Source organism: Oncorhynchus mykiss, chromosome 13, assembly GCF_057628025.1.
Source record: "Oncorhynchus mykiss isolate SJ-2025 chromosome 13, ASM5762802v1, whole genome shotgun sequence".
Lineage (NCBI taxonomy): Eukaryota > Metazoa > Chordata > Actinopteri > Salmoniformes > Salmonidae > Oncorhynchus > Oncorhynchus mykiss.
The window spans coordinates 25,895,486-25,920,389 of record NC_143034.1 but is presented as its reverse complement, the minus strand read 5'-3'; the positions used below and the strand labels follow the sequence as shown (position 1 = coordinate 25,920,389).

Below are 24,904 nucleotides of genomic sequence, written 5' to 3'. Positions count from 1 at the left end.
TTGCAATTAATTGCAATTCATCTGATCACTCTTCCTAACATTATGGAGTATATGCAAATGACCAGCATATAAACTGAGGCAGCAGACCCTGTCAAAATGTATATTTGTGTCATTCTCAAAACTTTTGGCCATGACTGTACATTGGAGTGTCTAGTTTGAGAAACAAACGCCTCACAAGTCCTCAACTGGCAGCTTCTTTAAATCCTGTAGTACCCGCTAAACACCAGTCTCAACGTCAACAGTGAAGAGGCGACTTCGGGATGCTGGCCTTCTAGGCAAAGTTGCAAAGAAAAAGCCATATCTCAGACTGTCCAATAAAACGAAATGATTAAGATGGGCAAAATAACTCTGTCCAGTGTTCTTTTTTTTCACCTATATTTAAACAGGTAGTCCAGTTGAGAACAAGTTCTCATTTATAACTGCGACCTGGCCAAGATAAAGCAAAGCAGTGAGACACAAACAACAACATAGAGTTACACATGGAATAAACAAACGTACAGTCAATAACACAATAGAAAAGTCTATACACAGTGTGTGCAAATGAGGTAAGATTAGGGAGGTAAGGTAAATAAATAGGCCATAGTGGCGAAGTAATTACAATTGATCAATTAAACACTGGAGTGATAGATGTGCAGAAGATACATGTGCAAGTAGTAATACTGGGGTGCAAAGGAGCAATAAATAATAATAATAATAATAACTCTGCCTAAAAGGCCAGCATCCTGGAGTCGCCTCTTCACTGTTGATGTTGAGACTGGTGTTTTGCAGGAAATATTTAATGTAGTTGCCAGTTGAGGACTTTTGAGGCGTGATGGTTGCTGATAATGGCCCTCTGTACGCCTATGTAGATATTCCATTAAAAAAAAATCTGCCGTTTTCAGCTACAATAGTAATTTACAACATTAACAATGTCTACACTGTATTTCTGATCAATTCAATGTTATTTTAATGGACCAAAAATGAGCTTTTCTTTCAAAATCAAAAGTGACCCCAAATTTTGAATGGAAGTGTATAATTCCATTTATTTCTCCTAAATTTCTTTGGAAAGACAATCCTTCGGCATGCAAGGCCATCATAATGGTGGAGTACCTTTCATCCCATGAGTCTCGAAGCTCCTTTCGCCCTATGAGCGGGAAACCATGGGGGAAATTTCCTGAATATCCTCATTGCCCAGGAAGTAGCATTTAGCAGTCACTTCTTAAAAGTTGAAAAGGGACAACTTGTAAATGTTAAGTAGCGGAAACAGCCACATATATGCAAATTTGACTTTAGTACCCATATTGTGGGCCTGTTACAATACATCAATCATGACGGATTTGACTATCTACTTTGTTAGGTCAGATTTGATGAATGTGCGCTAATCTCCGTGGTCTGCTTTCCATTGACCTCTTTACCACATGTATTATGATTCTAAGGGCAGACCATTATAATACTCTTCATTGCACAAATCCTACAAATGCATGCATCATCAGTGCTGTTCTGTTTCATCTTTATTTCAATTTTTCTACTGTAAAGAAACTGTCATTTTGAAATAGTTTCAAATAAATGTATTTTTCTACGTCATAAGGTAAGATCATTAGAAGAGTTGATCATTTTAAAAAAAGCATGTAGGCTAATTAAATTGTTACGGAACGGAGTGCAGACCATGCCTCAACATTTTGAACCCAAAGCATGACGCAATACGTAGCTGTGTCATCACACAGTTCCATGGTTAGTGCAGGCAATAGACGAGGGTATGACCTATTATTGGACACTATTGTCCCTATTTTAATTATATGTACACGAACCCAACTAATCATGGGTTAAAGAATTGAATGTGGCAATTTTCTGAATGAATCAAAGCACTGTAGTTTTGATTAAAGAATATTTTTAGTGTGTAAAGGCTCTCCAAACCAGATTCATCATTTTGTTTATTTTTTATTATGGGGTACATACATTCTTTCCTAACCCTAAAATGTGCCTAAATAATCGACAAGATCAGAGTATTTCTTAATCTACAACTTGGTGTTGAAACATAGACGAATATACCTGTATTTAGATAGCTTTCTTTCATTGATTCCTATTTTCTGAACCTGTTTTCTTGATGTATTCTAGTCTGTCGACAAAATTTGACTTAAATGTGCATTGTATTTAAAGGAATTGATAAAATATAAATATACTGAAAATCCTATTGAATAAAAACTGCACAAGAAAATCTGTTCAGCAATTGGTATGTTTTTCAGGGGTTGAATTCCATTTGTTCAACACATGCAAGAGAACCACCCTGTTTACACACCTTCATAGGGTAAGTCTGAATACCAGCTACTGAGAAGTGCATAGGAAAGGTGTGATTTCCTAAGTCGGAATCGGGCCCTAAGTGACAACTGATGATGTAAAAAGGGATTTACAAAATACATTTGATTGATTGAGCGATGAGTGTTAAAATGATGCTATGCAGGTCATTATGTCTTCATTACTGTTGTCCAAGTGTTAGTGTTAAAAAAGTGTTGAGAAAATACAGTGCTAAAATGTGTCAAAAGTATTGGGGAAAAAGTTTTTAAAAAGCCCAATTTCAGCACATACCTTTACTCAAAGTCTAGCAACTCCAGTTTCTCCTAATTCATAAGCCATGAAGTCACTAAGGAGCTAGCAAACAACATCACTGTGGACCGTCTGACATCTTGTCGTGACTAAACAAACCTTGATACATTACTTCTGATTCAGCCAGCTACAGAAGCTACAGCCAGGAGCTGAAGTGTACACAATGCTCTCCCAAGCACCAACACTGCAGATCAGAATCAGTCATCACTTACTTACACTGCTGCAGGCATTTAGACAGTGCACTGCTATGGGACATGGAAGAATAATGTACTGCTGTATTCCTGTCTGTCACAATGTTACTGTGTGGAGAATACATTATCTACAGCTATTAGGGAGATATGTGTGTGTGTGTGTCTCTAGTGACGGGCATGCCATTATCAAATAGCAGCTTTACAACAGTTGATGTAAAATACTTATGGTAAATGCAAAGGCTGCAAGACAAAGGTTGGGCATAAATATTGTCAATTAGATTAATGTGATAGTTTGTGAATTGCTGTCACCTATACTTCTTAACAACTGATGAAGGCAGTTGTTTGTGTTACAGGGTAATCTTCTGATAATGCAGTCACGCTATACAGTAAGTTCCTGTTAAAGCTACTGTATTTTGTTACTGTAAATACTATATGTCACGATCTTGGAAATGAGCGGACCAAGGCACAGCGTGAGTATAGTTCCACACATTTATTTAAGTGAAACTAACAAAAGCAAATAACAAAACTTACAAAGACCGTGAAGACGTAATGCCCAAACACACTAACAAACAATCAATGTCCCACAAAACACAGGTGGGGAAATAGCTACCTATAGCTACCTAAATATGATCCCCAATCAAAAGCAACATTATTCAGAAACCACCTACAAAATGTTCACTCTTGTCCCGACGATCCTCTCTTTGACAAAGACTGGAAAACCATGGTCGACAGAGAAATACAGAAAACAGTGTACACCTCAAATCCGACACCAGCAGACCATCCCCTCACCCACTCTGTTAGCATTGAAGAGATCAAGACTCACCTGAAAAAAAAAACAAAGCACCAGGGGAAGACAACGTTGACAGCACACTCATCAAACAAGCACCTGATGAATACCTGCACCTCTTCACAGCATGTCTCACGGAAGGCTACTTTCCCCTACCTTGGAAATCTGCAGTTGTCACAATGATCCACAAACCTGGCAAAGACCCATACAACGTTACAAGTTATAGACCAATCAGCCGCTTCAGTCATGTCGGGAAGCTGTTTGAGAGAGTACTCGCCCAAAGACTGAGCGGCCACACCGAGGAAATGGGCCTCCTTGGAATCCACCAAGCTGGCTTCAGGAAAGGAAAATCAACCACCGATAACATTCTAAGACAGCTACATCAGCTACATCCGATCCCTCTTTGAATACGCCCTGCCAGCCTGGATAACAGCTTCACCGCAGCAGATGAACCGGCTACAGATAGTCCAAAACGTGGCAATAAAAATGGCTTACAGACTACCAAGATACATCAGCAACCACTACGTTAACAGTATATCTGGACTGACATCAATCAACAATAGACAGTCAATCATTAGCCAGAAGTTCATCAACAGAGCCACTCACAACCCATCATTGAAGGAAGCCGTGGGACAGGCCAAATGGACCACAGATACACCCATGTCCATAATGCTGAACTGACCTAGAAGAGAGGAAAGGAGAGAAAAAAGAAAGAAAAACAATTAATTAATTAATTAATTTAAAAAATACAAATACAAATACAAAAATTGAAAATAAAATAAAATACAATCATTTGTTTGTGTATGAAAATGTGTAGATATATGTGAATGCACTCCTTAGCGCCCCATCCCTCTCCCCCTGCACAGTTGTGAGCTATAATTTTAATGACGTTTTTTATCCCTTATTTTTCCATTTTTATTTTTTACTTCTATTTTATTTTTAAAGTAAAACACCATGAACTCATGTTAGGAAAAGAAAAAAGGCGAAACTAATCTACGCCCGTTCTGATAAAAACCTTAGGGCATCTAGCCTCAGGGGATTCCTTGCTTGACCACACCCTCCTTCCTTGCTCCTGGCCTGCCCTGCCTCTTCCACCAATCCAATTGTTTTTTTATCGACAGAAAAGAGCAGAGGCTCTGAGCTGTCCGATCAGGTCCATTGTCTACTGATTGGGAAGGATAAACAGCTGCCTCTAATTGGGAACCACATTAGCACCAACATAGAAATAGATATACTAGATCACCCCTAGTCACGCTCTGACCTACTACAGGGCGTGACACTATACTGTATCTTGTTATTTTAGAGATGTTATATTTCTTTAGAATATTTTCTCTACTTCACTATGGTAGCGAAGTTGCTGCGTGCCTCCTTCCTGAACCCAAACATGTAAGAGGTACTCCTACGAGTCACTTGTTTAATTATAACTACGGTGACAGGATGACTTCACGGTATCATGGCATGCCACCTCCCCTTCTGATCTGCTCCCTTGTTATTCTTTGGATACTGACAGGTAAATTGTCTCTACTTTGACATCTGTGCCGTGTGACACCCGCTACCACTCGAACATCAACAATGAGCGTTGTCTAAGTGGCCATGTTTTTTTATGTTATCCTCGAGCCGCCTGTAGACGGTAAGAGCTGAAGAATTGATTGAAGGCAGACTATTTGCTCTTGATCAAATACCCTTGTCAAGAAATATGGCAAGCATTGTCATCTCCAAAGCCACCGTCCCCTCAAGGGATTGGCACTTCACCAGACTATAAAAGTACTCTGTCACTTAATAGCGGATAAAGGCTCGTCATCGATTACAGTTTATTACACTTTTTCAGTTTTCTGGTGTAGTTGGCAGATGGGCCAACTTAGACATGAAATGAATACCGCTGGACGGCAAAACCTGGCATAAACAAGGGCCATTTGTCTTGACTCGCGAGGGGAAAGCCTTCTGAGCAGTCTCATTATACCTAGGGTTGGATTAATCTTGGGGCCTGTTTCTCCATTTTACCTTGTGACCCCATTACAACGTCTTACAGGTCTATTAGGCTGCGTTTACACAGGCAGACCAATTCTGATCTTGTTTCCACTAATTGGTCAAAAGACCAATTAGTGGACAAAATATCAGAATTGGGCTGCCTGTCTAAACATAGCCTAAAAGACCTGTAATACGTTGTAATGGGGTCGATGGTTGCTGATAGACCTGTGGGTTCGGTAATAGAAGCTTGGAGCTAGACTGGACTGTATTTACATATTGGAAAATGAAAGCCAATTCTTCACATTTCACATCTCAGCTGTAACGTGAATCCTCCAGAAGATTTGGCCAACGTTACATATATCTTTCACCTCATGATTTCAGCAATTCTTTCCATCTACGTAACATTGCAAAACTCAGAAACCTTCTGTCCAAAAATTATGCAGAAAAATAGACGAGACTACTGCAATGCTCTACTTTCCGGCTACCAGGATAAAGTACGAAATAAACTTAATTTAGTGCTAAACATGGCTGCTAGAATCTTGACTAGAACCAAAAATGTTTATCATATTACTCCAGTGCTAGCTCCAGTGCTAAGGCTAGGGCTGATTTCAAGGTTTTACTGCTAACCTACAAAGCATTACATGGGCTTGCTCCTACCTATCTTTCCGATTTGGTCCTGCCATACATACCTGCACGTAAGCTACGGTCACAAGACGCAGGCCTCCTTATTGTCCCTAGAATTTCTAAGCAAACAGCTGGAGCCAGTGCTTTCTCCTATAGGGCTCAATTTTCATGGAATGGTCTGCCTGTCCAGGTGAGAGAGACAGACTCGGTCTCGACCTTTATGTCTTTATTGAAGACTCATCTCTTCCGTGGGTCCTATGATTGGGTGTAGTCTGGCCCAAGGGTGTGAAGGTGAACGTAAAGGAACTGGAGTGACAAACTGCCCTTGCTGTATCTGCCTGGCTGGTTCCCCTCTCTCCACTGGGATTTTTTGCCTCTAACCCTATTACAGGGGCTGAGTCAATGGCTTACTGGTGCTCTTCCATTTCGTCCCTAGGAGGGGTGCGTCATTTGAATGGGTTGAATCACTGACGTGATCTACCTGTCCGGGTTGGTGCCCCGCTCGGTTTCATGCCGTACAGGAGATCTTCGTGGGTTATACTCAACCTTGTCTCAGGGTAGTAAGTTGGCAGTTTGAAGATATCCCTCTAGTAGTTTGGGGGCTGTGCTATGGCAAAGTGGGTGGGGTTAAATCCTGCCTGGTTGGCCCTGTCCGGGGGTATCGTTGGACGAGACCACAGTGTCTCCTGACCCCTCCTGACTCAGACTCCAGTATTTATGCTGCAATAGTTTATGTGTCGGGGGGCTAGGGTCAGTCTGTTATACAGTGGGGCAAAAAAGTATTTAGTCAGCCACCAATTGTGCAAGTTCTCCCACTTAAAAATATGAGAGAGGCCTGTAATTTTCATCATAGGTACACTTCAACTATGACAGAGAAAAAGATGTTAAAAAATCCAGAAAATCACATTGTAGGATTTTTTATGAATTTATTTGCAAATATGGTAAACATACACAAGGCCGCAGGCCCAAACAGATTACCAGGACGTGTGCTCCGGGCATGTGCTGACCAACTTCACTGACATTTTCAACCTCTCCCTGTCTGAGTCTGTAATACCAACATGTTTCAAGCAGACCACCATAGACCCTGTGCCCAAGAACACAAACGTCCGTAGCCATGAAGTTATTTGAAAGGTTAGCTGACATGGCTCACATCAAAACCATTAACCTAGAAACCCTAGACCCACTCCAATTTGCATACCGCCCAAACAGATCCACAGATGATGCAATCTCTATTGCACTCCACACTGCCCTTTCCCACCTTGACTAAAGGAACACTTATGTGAGAATGCTATTCATTGACTACAGCTCAGCGTTCAACACCATAGTACCCTCAAAGCTCATCACTAAGCTAAGGATCCTGGGACTAAACACCTCCCTCTGCAACTGGCCCCAGGTGGTGAGGGTAGGTAGAAACACATCTGCCACGCTGATCCTCAACACTGGAGCTCAGCTCTCTCCTGTACTCCCTGTTTACCCACAACTGCATGGCCAGGCACGACTCCAACACCATCATTAAGTTTGCAGACGACACAACAGTGGTAGGCATGATCATCGACAACGACGAGACACCTTATAGGGAGGAGGTCAGAGACCTGGCCGGGTGGTGCCAGAATAAAAACCTATCCCTCAACGTAACCAAGACTAAGGAGATGATTGTGGACTACAGGAAAAGGAGGACTGAGCACACCCCCATTCTCATTGACGGGGTTGTAGTGGAGCAGGTTGAGAGCTTCAAGTCCCTTGGTGTCCACATCAACAACAAACTAGAATGGTCCAAACATACCAAGACAGTCGTGAAGAGGGCACGACAAAGCATACTCCCCCTCAGGAAACTAAAAAGATTTGGCATGGGTCCTGAGATTCTCAAAAGTTTCTACAGCTGCAACATTGAAAGCACTGATTTCATCACTGCCTGGTACGGCAATTACTCTGCCTCTGACCCCAAGGCACCTCTACACCAGGCGGTGTCAGAGGAAGGCCCTCCCTAAAAAAAGACCCCAGCCACTCCAGTCATAGACTGTTCTCTCTACTACCGCATGGCAAGTGGTACCAGAGTGCCAAGTCTAGGACAAAAAGGCTTCTCAACAGTTTTTACCCCCAAGCCATAAGACTCCTGTTCAAAAAGCTACCCGGACTGTTGTTTTATTTCTTTACTTACCTACTGTTCACCTAATACCTTTTTTGCACTATTGGTTAGAGCCTGTAAGTGAACATTTCACTGTAAGGTTGTTGTATTCGGCGCACATGACAAATAAACGTTGATTTTATTTTATTTTATTAACATCATATTTTGTTGAATTACTAGACCAATGTATTCAAATATGTATAGTGCCTTCAGAAAGTATTCCCACCCATTAACTTTTTCCAAATCTTGTTTTGTTACAGCCTGCATTTAAAATGGATTTAATACCCCATAATGTCAAAATGGAAGTGTTTTTCCATTTTTATTGATTATTAATTACAAATGAAAAGCTGAAATGTCTTGAGTCAATAAGTATTCAGCCCTGTCACCTCCTGATCTGTTTCACCTGTCTTGTGCTTTTCTCCACCCCCACCAGGTTTCTCCCATTTTCCCCCTTCATCCCCTGTCTATTTATACCTGTGTTTTCTGTTTGTTTGTTGCCAGTTCATCTTATCCCATCAAGGCTTGTCAGTGGTTTTCTCCCTGTTTTTTCCTCTTTCTGGTTTTTGTTCTAGTCTCCCCAGTTACGACCTGTTTTGCCTGTCCTGAGTCTGTCAACTATTTCCAGGATTTCGAACCCCTGCCTGTCTGCGACTTGCCTTTTGCCACCCCTTTATATTCAATAAACCTCTGAGACTTGAACCATCTGCCTCATGTGTCTGCATCTGGGTATCTTAACAAGTCACATAAGTTGCATGGAACAATAGTGTTTATTATTAATAATAATAATGTTATTTTTTAAGGACTACCTCATCTCTGTAACCCACATATACAATTTTATGTATGGTCCCTCATTCGAGCAGTGAATTTGTCATGTGTATGGGAAGCAAGTACAGGGGTTGAATTTAATAACAAATAGAACATGGAACAAAACAAGAAACACGAGTAGCGTACAGACATGAAACAAAGGAACAGAAACAATAACAACCAAAGGGAGTGACAGATATAGGGGAAATAATCAGGAAGGTGATGGAGTCCAGGTATCTCATGAAGCACAGGTAATGATGGTGACAGGTGTGCGTAATGATGAGTAAACTGGCGGCAACGAGCCCCAGAAAGGAGGAGCATGAGTAGACGTGACAGTACCTCCTCCCTGACGCGCGGCTCCAGCCACAGGATGCCGACGAGAGGGACGGTCTGGAGGACCAGGAACAGGCCTGTCGCTTCTACTGAGGCGCGGGAACCTGGAGAGCTGGCTGAGGACCGGGAGCCTGACAAGCTGGCTGAGGCATGGGAGCCTGACAACCCGGCTGAGGCATGGGAGCCTGAGGAGCCGGCTGAGGCATCCCCAGTAGCTTTGGCAATGGAAGCCTGATAAGCCAACCGAGGCTTGAGAACCTGTCGAGCCAGCTGAGGCTTGAAAGCCTGACGAGCGAGCTGAGGCAGAGGATGAGCGGAAGTAGACGTGACAGAATTTCAAATACAGATTCAACCACAAAGATCGGGGAGGTTTTCTAAAGCCTCAGCAAAGAAGAACACCTATTAGTAGATGGCTAAAGAAAATTTGACACTGAATATCTCTTTGAGCATGTTGAAGTTATTAATTACACTTTGGATGGGTCTATCAATACACCCAGTCACTAAAAAGATACAGGCGTCCTTCCTAACTCCGTTGCCGGAGAGGAAGGAAACCGCTCAGGGATTTCACCATGAGGCCAATGGTGACTTTGAAACAGTACAATGGCTGTGATAGGAGAAAACTGAGGATGGATCAACAACGTTATAGTTATTTCACAATACTAACCTAATTGACAGTGTGAAAAGATGGAATGCTGTTTGCAACAAGGCACTAAAGTAATACTGTGGTAATGCAATTGCCTTTTTTGCCTGAATGCAACACTTTATGTTTCGGGCAAATCCAATACAACCTCCAGACGAGCTTCAATGCCATACAACTCTCCTTCCGTCACCTCCAACTGCTCTTAAATGCAAGTAAAACTAAATGCATGCTCTTCAACCGATCGCTGCCTGCACCTGCCCGCCCATCCAGCATCACTACTCTGGACGGTTCTGACTTAGAATATGTGGACAACTACAAATACCTAGGTGTCTGGTTTGACTGTAAGCTCTCCTTCCAGACTCACATTAAGCATCTCCAATCCAAAATTAAATCTAAAATCGGCTTCCAATTTCGCAACAAAGCAGCCTTCACTCATGCTGCCAAACATACCCTGGTAAAACTGACCATCCTACCGATCCTCGACTTGTCATTTACAAAATAGCCTCTAACACTCTACTCAACAAATTGGATGCAGTCTATCACAGTGCCATCCGTTCTGTCACCAAAGCCCCATGTACTACCCACCACCACTTGTGTGCTCTCATTGGCTGGCACTCGCTTCATATCGTCGCCAAATCCTTTGGCTCCAGTTCATCTACAAGTCTTTGCTAGGTAAAGCCCCGCCTCATCTCAGCTCACTGGTCACCATAGCAGCACTCACCCGTAGCACGCGCTCCAGCAGGTATATCTCACTGGACTCCCCCAATGCCAATTCCTCTTTGGCCTCCTTTCCTTCCAGTTCTCTGATGCCAATGACTGAAAGATACTGCAAGACTAGAGACTATCTCCCTCGCTAGCTTTAAGCACCAGCTGTCAGAGCAGCTCACAGATCACTGCACCTGTACATAGCCCATCTGTAAATACCCATCCAACTATCTCATCCCCATACTGTATGTATTTATCTTGCTCCTTTGCACCCAATATCTCTACTTGCACATTCATCTTCTGCACATCTATCACTCCAGTGTTTAATTTGTATTTTGTAATTACTTTGCCACCCTGGCCTATTTATTGCCTTACCTATCTTATCTTACCTCATTTGCACACATTGTATATAGACTTTTTCTACTGTTTTATTGACTGTATGTTTGTTTATTCCATGTGTAATTCTGTGTTGTTGTATGCGTCAAACTGCTTTGCTTTATCTTGGCCAGGTCGCAGTTGTAAAAGAGAACTTGTTCTCAACTGGACTTCCTGGTTAAATAAAGGTTACATTTTAAAAATATAAAAAAAATAGTGGTGGCTGCATCATGTTATGTTTACGCTTTTAATCGTTAAGGACTGGAGAGTTTTTCAGAATAAAACATTTATGGAATGGAGCTAAGCACAGGCAATCTACAAATCTACAATGGAGTTGCTTATCAAGAAGACAGTAAATATTCCTGAGTGGCCGAGTTACAGTTTTGACTTAAATCTGCTTGAACATCTATGCCAAGACCTGAAAATGGCTGTCTAGCAATGATGTGGGAAAAAGTCAAGCAGTGTGAATACTTTCTGAAGGTATTTCATCATTACAGCCTAGTGGTTAGAGCATTGGACTAGTAACCAGCAGGTTGCAAGTTCAAACCCCCGAGCTGACAAGGTGCAAATCTGTCATTCTGCCCCTGAACAGGCAGTTAACCCACTGTTCCTATGCCGTCATTGAAAAGAAGAATTTGTTCTTAACTGACTTGCCTAGTTAAATAAAGGTAAAATATTTTTTTTTTAGATGCATGTTGTTATAACTCAGTCCATTGAAATTTGTTAAGCATTTCACCATCTACTTCACTGTCACGCCCTGATCTTAGAGATCCTTATTATTCTCATGTTTGGTTAGGCCAGGGTGGGAAATTCTATGTTTTCTGTTTCTTTATTTTGGTCGAGTGTGGTTCCCAATCAGAGGCAGCTGTCTATCGTTGTCTCTGATTGGGGATCATACTTAGGCAGCCCTTTTTCCCACCATTAGGTTGTGGGATCTTGTTTTCTGTTCAGTGTCTTAGCGTGACAGAATTGTGCGCTTTCGTTTACGCTTTTGTTATCTTGTTTGAGTGTTTTTTTAATTTCCACGCTGCACTTTGGTCTACTCTTCCTACCACCAACGAGAGCCGTTACATTCACAGCACATTGTTGTGAAGATTCAGTTATTTTCCACCCACAACCATCCCAATGCTCTTCACTGGTGAGAAAGTAAAAAATAAAAAGTGTTGTCAGTGATAATTCTGTGTGAAAAACCCCTTTAATGAAAATGAATTAGTCCTTTGAGTTATCGTCGACGAAAGACTGATTAGGGGGACATGGGGGGCTCAAAGTGTTAATAAATCTTGGAGTTGAGTGATGCTTGCTGGGTCAGCATCCCATTTCCATTTCGTCAATAGTGTGCCTCCCATATTTTACAAGGTGATTCATTCTTTAAGTTGTAGAAAGAGTGACCGGGCCTTCTAAAGGTAAGTATCTACTTCAAAAGGAGGCAGGAGACTTGTATTAAGATGCAGGGGTGATAAACATTAAAATAATGTTTTAATTGTGTGAGAGGGAAAATGAGAAACAACATGTTTTTCAGTGAGTGGTAGGGTCTTATCACTGGTGCTCTGGGAGGTTTGTCCGATAGTACTACATAACATGTGTTTGATTTGTATGTATACAACCTGTAACATTTGTGGGAACGGGGAAAAGCATTCAATGGTATCCTACTTACAATAACACAGGGGTGGTTTACCCTCCTCCTGGATAACTGGGGATTTGCGCCACACCCTTGCCATTCCTTGTTACAGGTATTTGTCAGACATGTTGTAAGCAACTTTGTCTACATTGTGCAACATCAAAACCACACTATTTCCATATGTTTACAACATTTACGAATCTCGATACTCTCGTCTTGCCCTCTGCTCTCCTCTGCTGACTGACTAATGGGTTATTGAGTAAATAATCAACTTCTAACGAGTCGACAGCAGATTTCCAAATTGGGCTGCAATAAGTCTGAACGGCACACTTAAACATGCACTGAGACTTGATGTCCGGGACACTGCAATTAAGAATGCAATATCTAGTCTTCTCCTCCAATGATTCTCTTGGTGAAGGTGGATGACTGGGTTGTGTTCATGTGAAGAAGATAAACACTAGACATTATCTGTCAGAAGTGTGCATTTGCACACCTTAGTCTTAAGTTTCAAGTTGTAATGTTCTGTGCACAAGTACAGTGAAATGCGTTTATTGCAAGCTGTAAACCCAACAATGCAGTAATCAATTTCAATGGAGTACTAAATATAACATAGAACAAAAACATGATAAATAAGAGAAGTACGCTATATACAGGGTCAGTACCATTTTTACAATGTGCAGGGATTCTGGAGTGATAGAGGAAAATATGTATAGGGGTAAGGTGACTAGGCATCAGGATATAAGATAAACAGAGTAGCAGCAATGTACATGATGATTGTACATGAGTTTGTGTGTCTAGAGTCAGTATAAGTTTGTGTGCATGTTATGTGTGTCTGTGTGTGTGCGTGTGTGTTGGATTGTCAGTGTGCATGAGTGTGTATTGTTCTGTGAGCTTGCATAGAGAACATTTAAATAAAATACAAGGGTAAAATCAAAAAAATAAACTAATAAAATCAAAAAAATAACTAATATACTGTCTGAAATATATGTAGTATGTATATATGTTGGAAGTGGGAAGCCTAAGTATTGTTGTCCATTAGTTTATTCCAATTAGGAGAGGGGGTGGGGTGGTAGGGTTAGGGGAAAATAATAAAGAAGGAAAATATATTTAGTTTACTCCAAATAGGGGAGGGGTGGCAGGGTTAAGGTAAAATAATAAATTAGGAAAATATATTTAACAAATATTTTTATATTTAAAACAATATCTATATTTACAAATATATATATTGGGGATTGGAAATTATTTGGAAATTACACTATAGAAGCAAATTAAAAAAACAGTTATTGGCTAATGTTTTTGACAATCTTAAATGTCACAGTGATTTTATACACCCCTAGTGGTGTAGGTCTGCTGGTATAATACTATTACATGATGACTCATTGAGATTTTTGAATATGAAGCAAAAAATGGATCTGTGACTGCAGGACTAAATTCCTCTCGTCTATCCTCTTATTTACAACAAAAACATTATATGATGACATTGATTTTTGGCTAAAGTGGACATAGCCTAACACCGTACCCGCCATCATGCGTACATTTATTTTGTCCCCCCACACCAAAAGCGATCAAGACACGCAGGTTAAAATATTAAAACAAACTCTGAACCAATTAGATTATTTTGGGGACAGGTCAAAAAGCATTAAACATTTATGGCAATTTAGCTAGCTAGCTTGCAGTTGCTAGCTAATTTGTCCTATTTAGTGAGCTTGCTGTTGATAGATAATTTGTCCTGGGATATAAACGTTGAGTTGTTATTTTACCTGAAATGCACAAGGTCCTTTACTCCGACAATTAATCCACACAAGACGCTCAACCAAATCGTCTAGTCATCTCTCCTCCTTCCAGGCTTTTTCTTCTTTGGACTTATATGGTGATTGGCAACTAACTTTCATAAAAGGTGTATTACCACCACCGACCTCCGTTCATCTTTCAGTCACCCACGTGGGTGTAACCAATGAGGAGATGGCACGTGGGTATCTGCTTCTATAAACCAATGACGAGATGGGAGAGGCAGGATTTGCAGCGCCACAGCGTCACAAATAGAACTGACTTCTATTTTAGCCCTTGGCAACGCAGACGCTAGTTGGCGCACGCGAGCGGTGTGGTGCAATAATTGAATAACATGCATTTCTAAAATTATTTGCAAAGATCACGCATGCGACGCAAGCAGTGTAGTCATCATGTAAAGCTGTCAACAAACACAACAAGCATGGAGTGCTTGGATGTAAAAGAGAGAACCATGGATGTAAACGAGAGAAAAGGGAAGACAGGTGAGAGGGAAGAATAAGTTATTTTGTAGTGGCAGCAAAGTACGATTTTCCCTTTCTTTTGTCTTTCTTTTAAGATTTGTGCTAATACATTTCACAAAGCTGTTTTTACTGCAAATAAATAATTGAATTGACATTAAATTATCTTTCAATGCAAATCCTCTAACTAAAGTTGAATTATGTGGGGGATAATACATCTTGTATGTGTGTTTAGTATTTACATCTGAGAAAAAAGAAGGAACCAGCACACTGCTCTTGATAGTATCACTGCTCATTATTAAGCTTTACGTATCAGCCTCACGGCCTCAGAGCTTTTGTGAGTTTTTTAAATTAGAACCTTTACATGTTGGAGTCAAAGGATTTATTTAATAAATATTTGAATAAAGTGTGTACATAAAATGTATTAAAGACGTCTGTAAAACCACAATGACCTACAAAACAAGTTTTCATAAATCATTGGGTACAGCACAAGAAAATCGTCAGAGTAATCTGAAATAGGGGCATAGTTCATGTTCAAATATACAACATAACATACATAGGCATTTCATCAAGAAGACATTTAGGAAATAATGTCTGGAAGGTGAAAATCCAAAAACATTCTCTTTTGCTCAGAGTATTATTTATATCACCTCCCCTGTCTGATATCTTGAATGTCTCTATGCCACAATATCCAAAGGTAGAAATGTCATGTTTTAGATCATTAAAATGTACTGCTACTGGATAATCCCTGTCCTTTCTCCTAATTTAACTTTTCTGTTCACTGATTCTCTGTTTGAGAGAGCGGAAGGTTTAACCGACAATAGCACAGCCCACATGGATATTTAATCATGTAGATAACATGATGGTGGAGCTCGTAATAATGTCATTTATTTTGAACTGTTTTCCTGTAAGCGGGGGGCAGAAATATTCCCACTTCATCATATTGTTGCACTGTGCGCATCCTCTGCATTTATAGCTACCATTTGGTAGAGGTCGTAAAAGGGCCTGGCTGATTTTCTTTTGTGGCTGGCAGTTGGCATTGACCAATTTATTGCATAAATTGCGACCTCTCCCATATACAATAAGTGGTGGATTCTTAAATTCAGCACGCCAAGCTGGGTCCGATGATAAAACATACCAGTGTTTCTTGACATCATCTCCCAAGTTTTGTGAGTTCAAAGTATATGTAGTTGTGAACATCACAGAGTGTTTAGCAGTTCACCTCGCGTTTTCCCCAATGCCAAATTAAGAGCTTCATCCACACATTGTGGAGAATAGCCTCTTCTTAGAAACCTATTGCGAATCTCCTCTGCTTTTTCTAGGTCGCTTTTTTTGGGGCCGCTGACCATCGTTGGAGGTTCCGGGATGATGACCATCGCTGGAGGTTCCGGACTGTGGACTGTCGCAGGAGGTTCCGGACTGCGGACTGTCGCAGGAGGTTACGGACTCGGAACCGTCGCCGGAAGCTCTGGACGGGGAACCGTCGCCGAGAGCTCTGGACGGGGAACCGTCGCCGAGAGCTCTGGACTGGGAACCGTCGCCGAGAGCTCTGGACTGGGAACCGTCGCCGAGAGCTCTGGACTGGGAACCGTCGCCGAGAGCTCTGGACTGGGAACCGTCGCCGGGAGCTCTGGACTGTGAATGCGCAATGGAGGCCTAGTGTGTGGAGCCGGTACAGGTTGCACCGGACTGGTGACACGCACTTCAGGGCGAGTGCGAGGAGCAGGCACAGGACGTACCAGACTGGGGAGGCGCACTGGAGGCCAGATGCGTGCAACCAGTGCAGATGGCACCAAATTCCTCCTACGAATCCCAAACAGGCTCTGGCACTCTCCGCTGCTCGACGCTCGACTGCCAGCTCCTTGTGCCTCCCAACCCCAAAAATATTGGGGTTTCTGTGGCCGTGGTCCCCGGCGTCGTCGTTGTCCTTCCATGCCCCTTCCGCCAAGGAAGTGTCTCATGTCCTCCAATGATCTCCTCCCTGTTCCAAAACTCCTTAATCTCCGTCACACGCTGCTTGGTCCAGTGTTGGTGGGATATTCTGTCATGATCGTGTAGAGAGACGGACCAAGGTGCAGCGTGATTGGAGTTCCACATCTATATTTTAGTGAAACTTAAAACTAACCAAGAAACAAACAACGACCGTGCAGTACTGAGGTGCTACATGCACTCTCTCAAAAACAATATCCCACAAAGCAGGTGGGAACAGGGAACCCTTAAGTATGATCCCCAATTAGAGACAACGAATATCAGCTGCCTCTAATTGGGAACCATACCAAGAGCACTAATATAGAAATATATAACCTAGAACACTCCCTAGTCACGCCCTGACCTACTACACCATAGAGAACCAAGGGCTCTCTATGGTCAGGGCGTGACATATGTCCTGGGAAATGTTCTTGTTACTTACAACCTCATGCTAATCGCAATAGCCTACGTTAGCTCAACAGGGTCCCAGCAAACCTGAAGAAGATTTAAACTGTAGATTTACTCCAGTAAACAGATTCAGAGTGATTTGGATACATGAACCACATGTACATGAGTCAGTGATGTTATGTGAAGAAAACTATTATTAAATTGCTTAATATGCTGTTACAGTACTTTGGCTGTTAGTAGCTGAATTATTTAAATGGTGAAAAAGTCTGCGTAAAACACATCAATTATTGATATGGAAATTCTCACATGAATCTAAAGAGGAAACAGATTTATTGAAATGTGACACACGACAAAGCAAAACAATTAAATAACAAAATGACTTGTAATACGAGTGGATGAAACACATATTTCTAATCATAAATATAAATGGAGAAAGATTATGCTAAATGTACATGCCTTCGGATTACAGTCTTATATCACAATTAGACATTGATGTCGTATGGGAATTTAATGAGGGATAGATTTTCTTAGATATCTATTGGCTTCATGATAATAACACGTCCAGGGGTTAATTTAGTATTGTCAAAAAACTCTGAACAAAAAGTGGAATATAAATATTTGAGAAATGCTGCCAAAGGGATGGTCATCATTAAATAGTCATTCCCTGTATCATGGCTGTTGTCTGTCTACATTTACCAATCTGCAGAACAATCCCCTGGATTAACATATACGCACGAGGAGGTGAACCAGGAGAAAGAGCAGGAGATGATCGGTTCGGTCAGCCAGAGTGACAGCATGCATAAGATCACCCTCAGTGAGCTCTCTACGACCAAAGAAGTCATGGAGAAGGAGATGGACACCAGGGTTGAACATAAGATACATGGTGTGATAAATCGTTGTTTATTGCGTTATTAGCAAGTTGCTGATTTGGTAATGTTGAACTTCCTTATTGAGAAAGACCCCCCCCCCCCCCCCCCAATATTTCACATACATTGTCCAAATAATTTTTATTGGACTAGAACACATACGGGTCAATATCTCCATGTATAAAAATATTGACTTTTGACCTGCAGTGTATACAATACATAGTGTTTATAAAGTCTACAGTGTTTCTTTACATGGAATTAACTGGTACGAAAAAGGAGAAGTAGTGTATCTTCAGAAGGAAACAAGGAAACAAACGCACCAGAGTCAGCCACATGTGAAACAGCAGTTTAGGAGCTTTTGATAAGACATTTTTAGTGAAACCCCAGTAATTAAAATGAAAGAAAATTAGAAAAGTTACTTCAAAGGAACATCTTTAGTTCACTGTTGATTGCTGCAGGCCCTACTTTTCTAGCATATTATTATAATAATGATAATGATTTTGACAGGTGATTAGTGCAGTGCTGCGATATAGTGTTCAAGGATATAATCACACAGTACAGTACATACCTCTTGAATTTGTAGATGAGAAAGACTGATAAAACCAAGAAATTCTGCCGATGTGAGCATCGGCATGGCTGAACTGCTGTGTCTCGGGCTGGAATCCACCAAGGGTGCTGTAACAGAGGGTAGAGGAAGACAATCATTAAACATAACAAGAACAGAGCAACACAATAAAGGCTAATCTGGGAACGCCTTGGAGATTTTCTTGCTTCATTGCCAATATTGATCCCATACTGTATATTATTGTGTCACTAATAACACCCATGGAGTACAGTTGAGGTATACATTTTACATCACAACAGTCTGCTACAATAGGGTTACGTATCATAAATGCATATGCTTTACCATAATCAATTTGATGAAAACAAAAGTGTATTATACAGGACCACAGTTTACAATAAAGAGATTTGGCACCACTACATTGTCTAAAAACTATTCCCTTCCAGTGGAGTATTGCCCTTCAACCGATTGTTGCCCACACCTATCCGCCCGACTAGCATCACTACCCTGGACAGTTCTGACTTAGAATATGTTGACAACTTCAAATACCTAGGTGTCTGGTTAGACTGTAAACTCTCCTTCAAGACTCACAATAAGCATCTCCCATCCAAAAATAAATCTAGAATCGGCTTCCTATTTCGCAACAAAGCCTCCTTCACTCATGCTTTGGCGATGTCATTTACAAAATAACCTCCAACACTCTACTGAGCAAACCGGATGTAGTCTATCAAAGTGCCATCTGTTTTGTCACCAAAGCTCCATATACTACCCACCACTGCAACCTGTATGCTCTCGTTGGCTGGCCCTCACTACATATTCGTTGCCTAACCCACTGGCTCCAGGTCATCTATAAGTCTTTGCTAGGTAAAGCCCCACCTTATCTCAGCTCACTGGTCACCATAGCAACACCCACACGTAGCACGTGCTCCAGCAGGTATATTTCACTGGTCATCCCCAAAGCCAACACTTCCTTTGGCTGCCTTTCCTTCCAGTTCTCTGCTGCCAATAACTGGAACAAATTGCAAAAATCACTGAAGCTGGAGTCTTATATCTCCCTCTCTAACTTTCAGCATCAGCTGTCAGAGCAGCTTACCGATCACTGTACCTGTACACAGCCAATCTGTAAATAGCCCACCAAACTACCTCATCCCCATATTATTACTTACCCTCTTGCTCTTTTGTACCCCAGTATCTATACTTGCACATCATCATCTGCACATCACTCCAGTGTTAATAATAAATTGTAATTATTTCGCCTCTATGGCCTATTTATTGACTTACCTCCCTACTCTTCTACATTTGCACACACTGTACATATATTTTTCTATTGTGTTATTGACTGAACGTTTGTTTATGTGTAATTCTGTGTTGTTGTTTTTGTCTCACTGATTTGCTTTATCTTGGCCAGGTCGCAGTTGTCAATGAGAACTTGTTCTCAACTGCACTACCTGGTTTAATAAAGGTGAACATTTTTTACAAATAATAATAAGTATGCAGCACCAAATTGTATTTATTTTGTCTGATTTGTGTGATGATGTAGTGTAGGCCCAAAACAACAGAGCTGGTACAAGGGATGACTCCACCGCCAAGTTTATTCAACAGTAAATAAATCCGGCTATGGATTATGGGTAGATCCACAGCAACGATAGTGCATTATGAGAGCCTGCCCTGTTTTTAATCTCCTAAATTTAAAAGACTGTGGTAGTGTGAAATTGCTATTTTCAAATGGTTGCCTTTACTCCAACTAAAAACAATGTGCTTTAAACAAGCTGAGCAACATTCATATTCCCGAGGTAAATGCAAAATGATGGTAAAAGCAAGTATTTTACAATGACAACTGTCGCAAATAAAGTGCAACACATACTGTGTAATAAACTGGAAGAATGTGGCGCTGATTATACTATAACAAAAACTGCCCTTAGATAATTTACATATTTAACATGTTTGAAATCAAAGGAGAAGGAGGTGACAATTAAATAGTTTTTGGCTTGACCAAGATGTGGTAATAACCCAATGCAACCTCCAGATAAACAATGCAACAATATGTCACCAAACCAATAGATGACAATTCATTATTAATACTACTTGATTTTTTTGGTAACGCTTTAATTGACACCTAGTATCCTAACACGTTATGACGTGGTTATAACCATGTCATAATGTGTCATAACAGTTGTCATAATATTGTCATTATGACACATATTTAGATGTGTTGTGACATACAGTACCAGTCAAAAGTTTGGACACCTACTCATTCAAGTGTTTTTCTTTATTTTGATTATTTTCTACATTATAGAATAATAGTGAAGATATCAAAACAGAATGCTGTGGTAACTATGCTGGTTAAGTATGCCTTGATTTGTAAATAAATCATCGAAAAATGAAGAAATACTCTTGAATGAGTAGGTGTGTCCAAACTTTTGACATGTACTGTATATGTTTACAAGTCAGTTTAGAACAAATTCTTATTTACAACGACGGCCTACCAAAAGACAAAAGGCCTCCTGCGGGGACAGGGGCTGGGATTTAAAAAATAATAATAATACATACATAAATATAGGACAAAACACACATCCCAACAAGAGAGACAACACTACATAAAAAGGGTCCTAAGACAACAACATAGCAAGGTAGCAACACATGACAACAACATGGTAGCAACACAAACATGGTACAAACATCATTGATTACAGACAACAGCACAAAGGGTAAGAAAGTAAAGACAACAATACATCACGCAGAGTAGTCACAACTGTCAGAAAGAGTGTCCATGATTGAGTTTTTGAATGAAGAAACTGCGATAAAACTGTCCAGTTTGAGTTTTTGTTGCAGCGCGTTCCAGTCTCTAGCTGCAGCAAACTGAAAAAATGACCGACTCAGGAATGTGTGTTTATTACATGTAAGAGTGTCAAAGCCCACAAAACTTACCACACAAGGCAAACCAATCCATTCTACTTGTAAATAGTATGGTATAGAAAATGTCCTAAAATTGGCAATTTTACTACCGTTGTAATTGTACACACATTGATATTGAACATGTGCCTAGTCTAATGCTCCGTTGCTGATGACTTTGATGAATGCAGGAGAAGGACATAATACCCTCTGGAACTTATGACTGACAGTCATGTATGTGATATGCGTATCTGGCTAATATTATTACCCTTACAGCAACAACAAAAATCCATAATTTTGGAATCACATCTTTTTGTTCACAACATTATATACATGTATACTTAGCGCCTACAATAGCTAGCTAATGTTGTTAGTTGTCCACGGATTTTTGTTACATTTAGTACGGAAGACTTCTATAATAAATTTGTACAAATAGCACTATATAGAGAGAGAGTGAATCAGATGTACTGTTGTTGCTTCAACAATGTATGCATGTAATTAATTGTTTTGAACACCACCATACTTAGTGGTATGGAAGCTAACCTTGGCTAAACAAACATTAACTCGATGGTAGCTAACTGTTAAGTAGCCATCTACATGAATAGTTGAGAGCTAGCTTTAGCTATTGTTATGAAAATATTGAGAAAACATGATTGTAATGTATTTGAGAAAGTGTGAACGTGTTTGCTATTGCCATATACAGTATATTTGGTATGTGTTATGTTTGTTCCTTATATAATGACAAACAGGGGCGTAGGTTTAACTACTTTTAATGAACATGTACTTCAGCAAGAAAACTCCATGTTTAGCCATGCAAGGCATTTTTCAACCATCTGCCTTCCGCATAGCCTTCTGGGTAACGTAGTCTAAATGTTATTAACACATAACTACACAGAATGAAGTTTAGGTTTTTAGCTTTCTTTAGCGTTGTCACTGCATTGTAGAATACTCTTCTGATTTATGTTAATCTGCTGCATCCAGGGGACAGGAAGCTTCTTGGCAGGGAAAACACACATTTGAATAAATAACACAATTTAGAGTTAAATCCTTGGATGCTGTTGTAATGAATTTCTTTCATCATATTTTGAATAATTTACGGGAAAATACACACTGTCATGAAGCATTATGACAATCCGGTGTAACTTTACTTGGACTAAGAAAATACACTTCATGACACTGTCAAGAAGCATAATAACTATCATAATCATATAAGCCAGATAGACCTATCACATACGTGCTCTTATGTCAGTCATCAGTCACAAAGTGGGTGTCTTGTCCTGCTCCTGAAATCTGCTCCTGCATTGATCCTAGTCATGAGCAACAGAGCATTGGGGTAGGTACATGTCTGACATCAATGTGTGTTTGCAAGTTAATATGGTACATTTTAGAAAATGTAATAGAACATAAACCTACTGTTTACAAGTAGGCAACGGTGTAATGGAACGGTTTGCCTTGTGTGGTAGGTTTTGCGGGATTCGACACTGTTACGTAGGTGTCATAACCAGCCTTAAAATAACGCAAAATGTAATGACACAGTTTATGACAAGTTGTTTCAGCTGTTATGACCTCCTATGACATGGTTATGACCGTGTCCTAATGTGTTATGACCCTAGGTGTCAAATAAAGTGTTATCCTTTTTTCAATCCAATCTCAAACTCCATGTTTTCGCAAAAGTGTATTTCTTTCTCGATGGGAAAAGTACGTCTTGCCAAACAACTGTTTCTCCATGCCTTCAAAATAGCTACTACTAAATGTTTTTCTTTATAATGGCCTTCATCCACTTTGGATTTACCAGCGAGGCACGAGTTCCAACCAGCAATCAGTGTCCATTTTAAAAGCCACTAATGTTTTTATGGGTACTCTATGGCCCTATCGGCGGACAATGGAGTGGCATAGTAGACGAGTCACATGCACTTGACGAACATCAATTATCAGCCTTAAAATCACTATTTGAGTAGCAAAGTAGTGGACAAATACAGAGCAAGGGAATGACTCACAATGAGGGGAAAGAGGCATGGAAGGAATGGGAGAGGGAAAAGGAAGGGGGTGGGATGCAATAGCCCCTGTAAAAATCAATACACTCAGGCCATGTTTGTTCTCTTTGCAATCGATCGGTAGTCTAAAAAGCCTTCTGGCTCTGTGTGCTTGGGTAGTGCTGGCATTTTATGCTCCCCAAACTCATTGGTTGAAGTGAAAAATCTGATCTGGGTTAAGGGAGGCGAGTAGGTGAGTCATACAGTCAGATGAGTAAACATTTAGGAGAGAACATTGTCCAAGCCAAAATTCGACTGAAAAACCACCTCTGCAGGACTGTATCTTGTTGCTTTAATATTTTAACAGCAAACACTTTTGGAGTGGCTTCCTCACAATCTTACTGTATGCAAAGCTAAATAAATAAGATGAAACAGTGGTCAATTACTAATTACTATTGTAAACACACCATGATGTGGATTCTGTTTTTCATTCGTCATGAACTTGAAAATACTGGGTTATTCTATCTTCTTAACTCCTTCCATAGTGATAGTGCATTATTGTTATACGTAGGTTATGATGACTCACCTATAACTATCATTTTATTCTGTGAAGTAAAGCACAGTCGTCACCCAGGCAAGGAATGGGGGGGGGGGGGGGGGGAGAAAGGGATGCCTGGAATAAGTGCACTCTCTTGGGGAAAAAGGAGGACATGTTAACCTCTTGCACCACACAGAGGTGAATTAACGGTTGGTGGTGAAACCAGCGGGGAGCTTCTGTGTAACATACTAAAATAAATGAATTTGCAAACAGTCACTGTTTGGAACCTGAGAGGGAGCCTTCGGTCATCTTCCATATTTTCAGGGTGAGGAAATGGGTTAACTTATTACTGAACTCAATCATATCAATCAAATGTGTTTATAAAGCCCTTCTTACATCAGCTGATGTCACAAAGTGCTGTACAGAAACCCAGCCTAAAACCCAAAACAGCAAGCAATGCAGGTGTAGAAGCACGGTGGCTAGGAAAAACTCCAGTCCTGGTGGCCAGTCCTCTTCTAGCTGTGCCGGGTGGAGATTATAACAGAACATGGCCATGATGTTCAAATGTTCATAGATGACCAGCAGGGTCAAATAATAATCACAGTGGTTGTAGAGGGTGCAACAGGTCAGCACCTCAGGAGTAAATGTAAGTTGGCTTTTCATAGCCAATCGTTCAGAGTAACTCTACCGCTCCTGCTGTC

General features: G+C 40.7%; 1 pseudogene across 1 annotated transcript in view; it reads right to left on the bottom strand.

Moving 5' to 3' along the window:
* LOC110487300 (VPS10 domain-containing receptor SorCS3-like) overlaps positions 1–24,904 on the bottom strand; it is a 433,335-nt pseudogene that overhangs the window by 7,759 nt on the left and 400,672 nt on the right. Inside the window, exon 21 of the transcript XR_016485458.1 lies at positions 18,807–18,913. The product of XR_016485458.1 is annotated as a VPS10 domain-containing receptor SorCS3-like (transcript). The remainder of the gene's footprint in view (positions 1–18,806; positions 18,914–24,904) is intronic.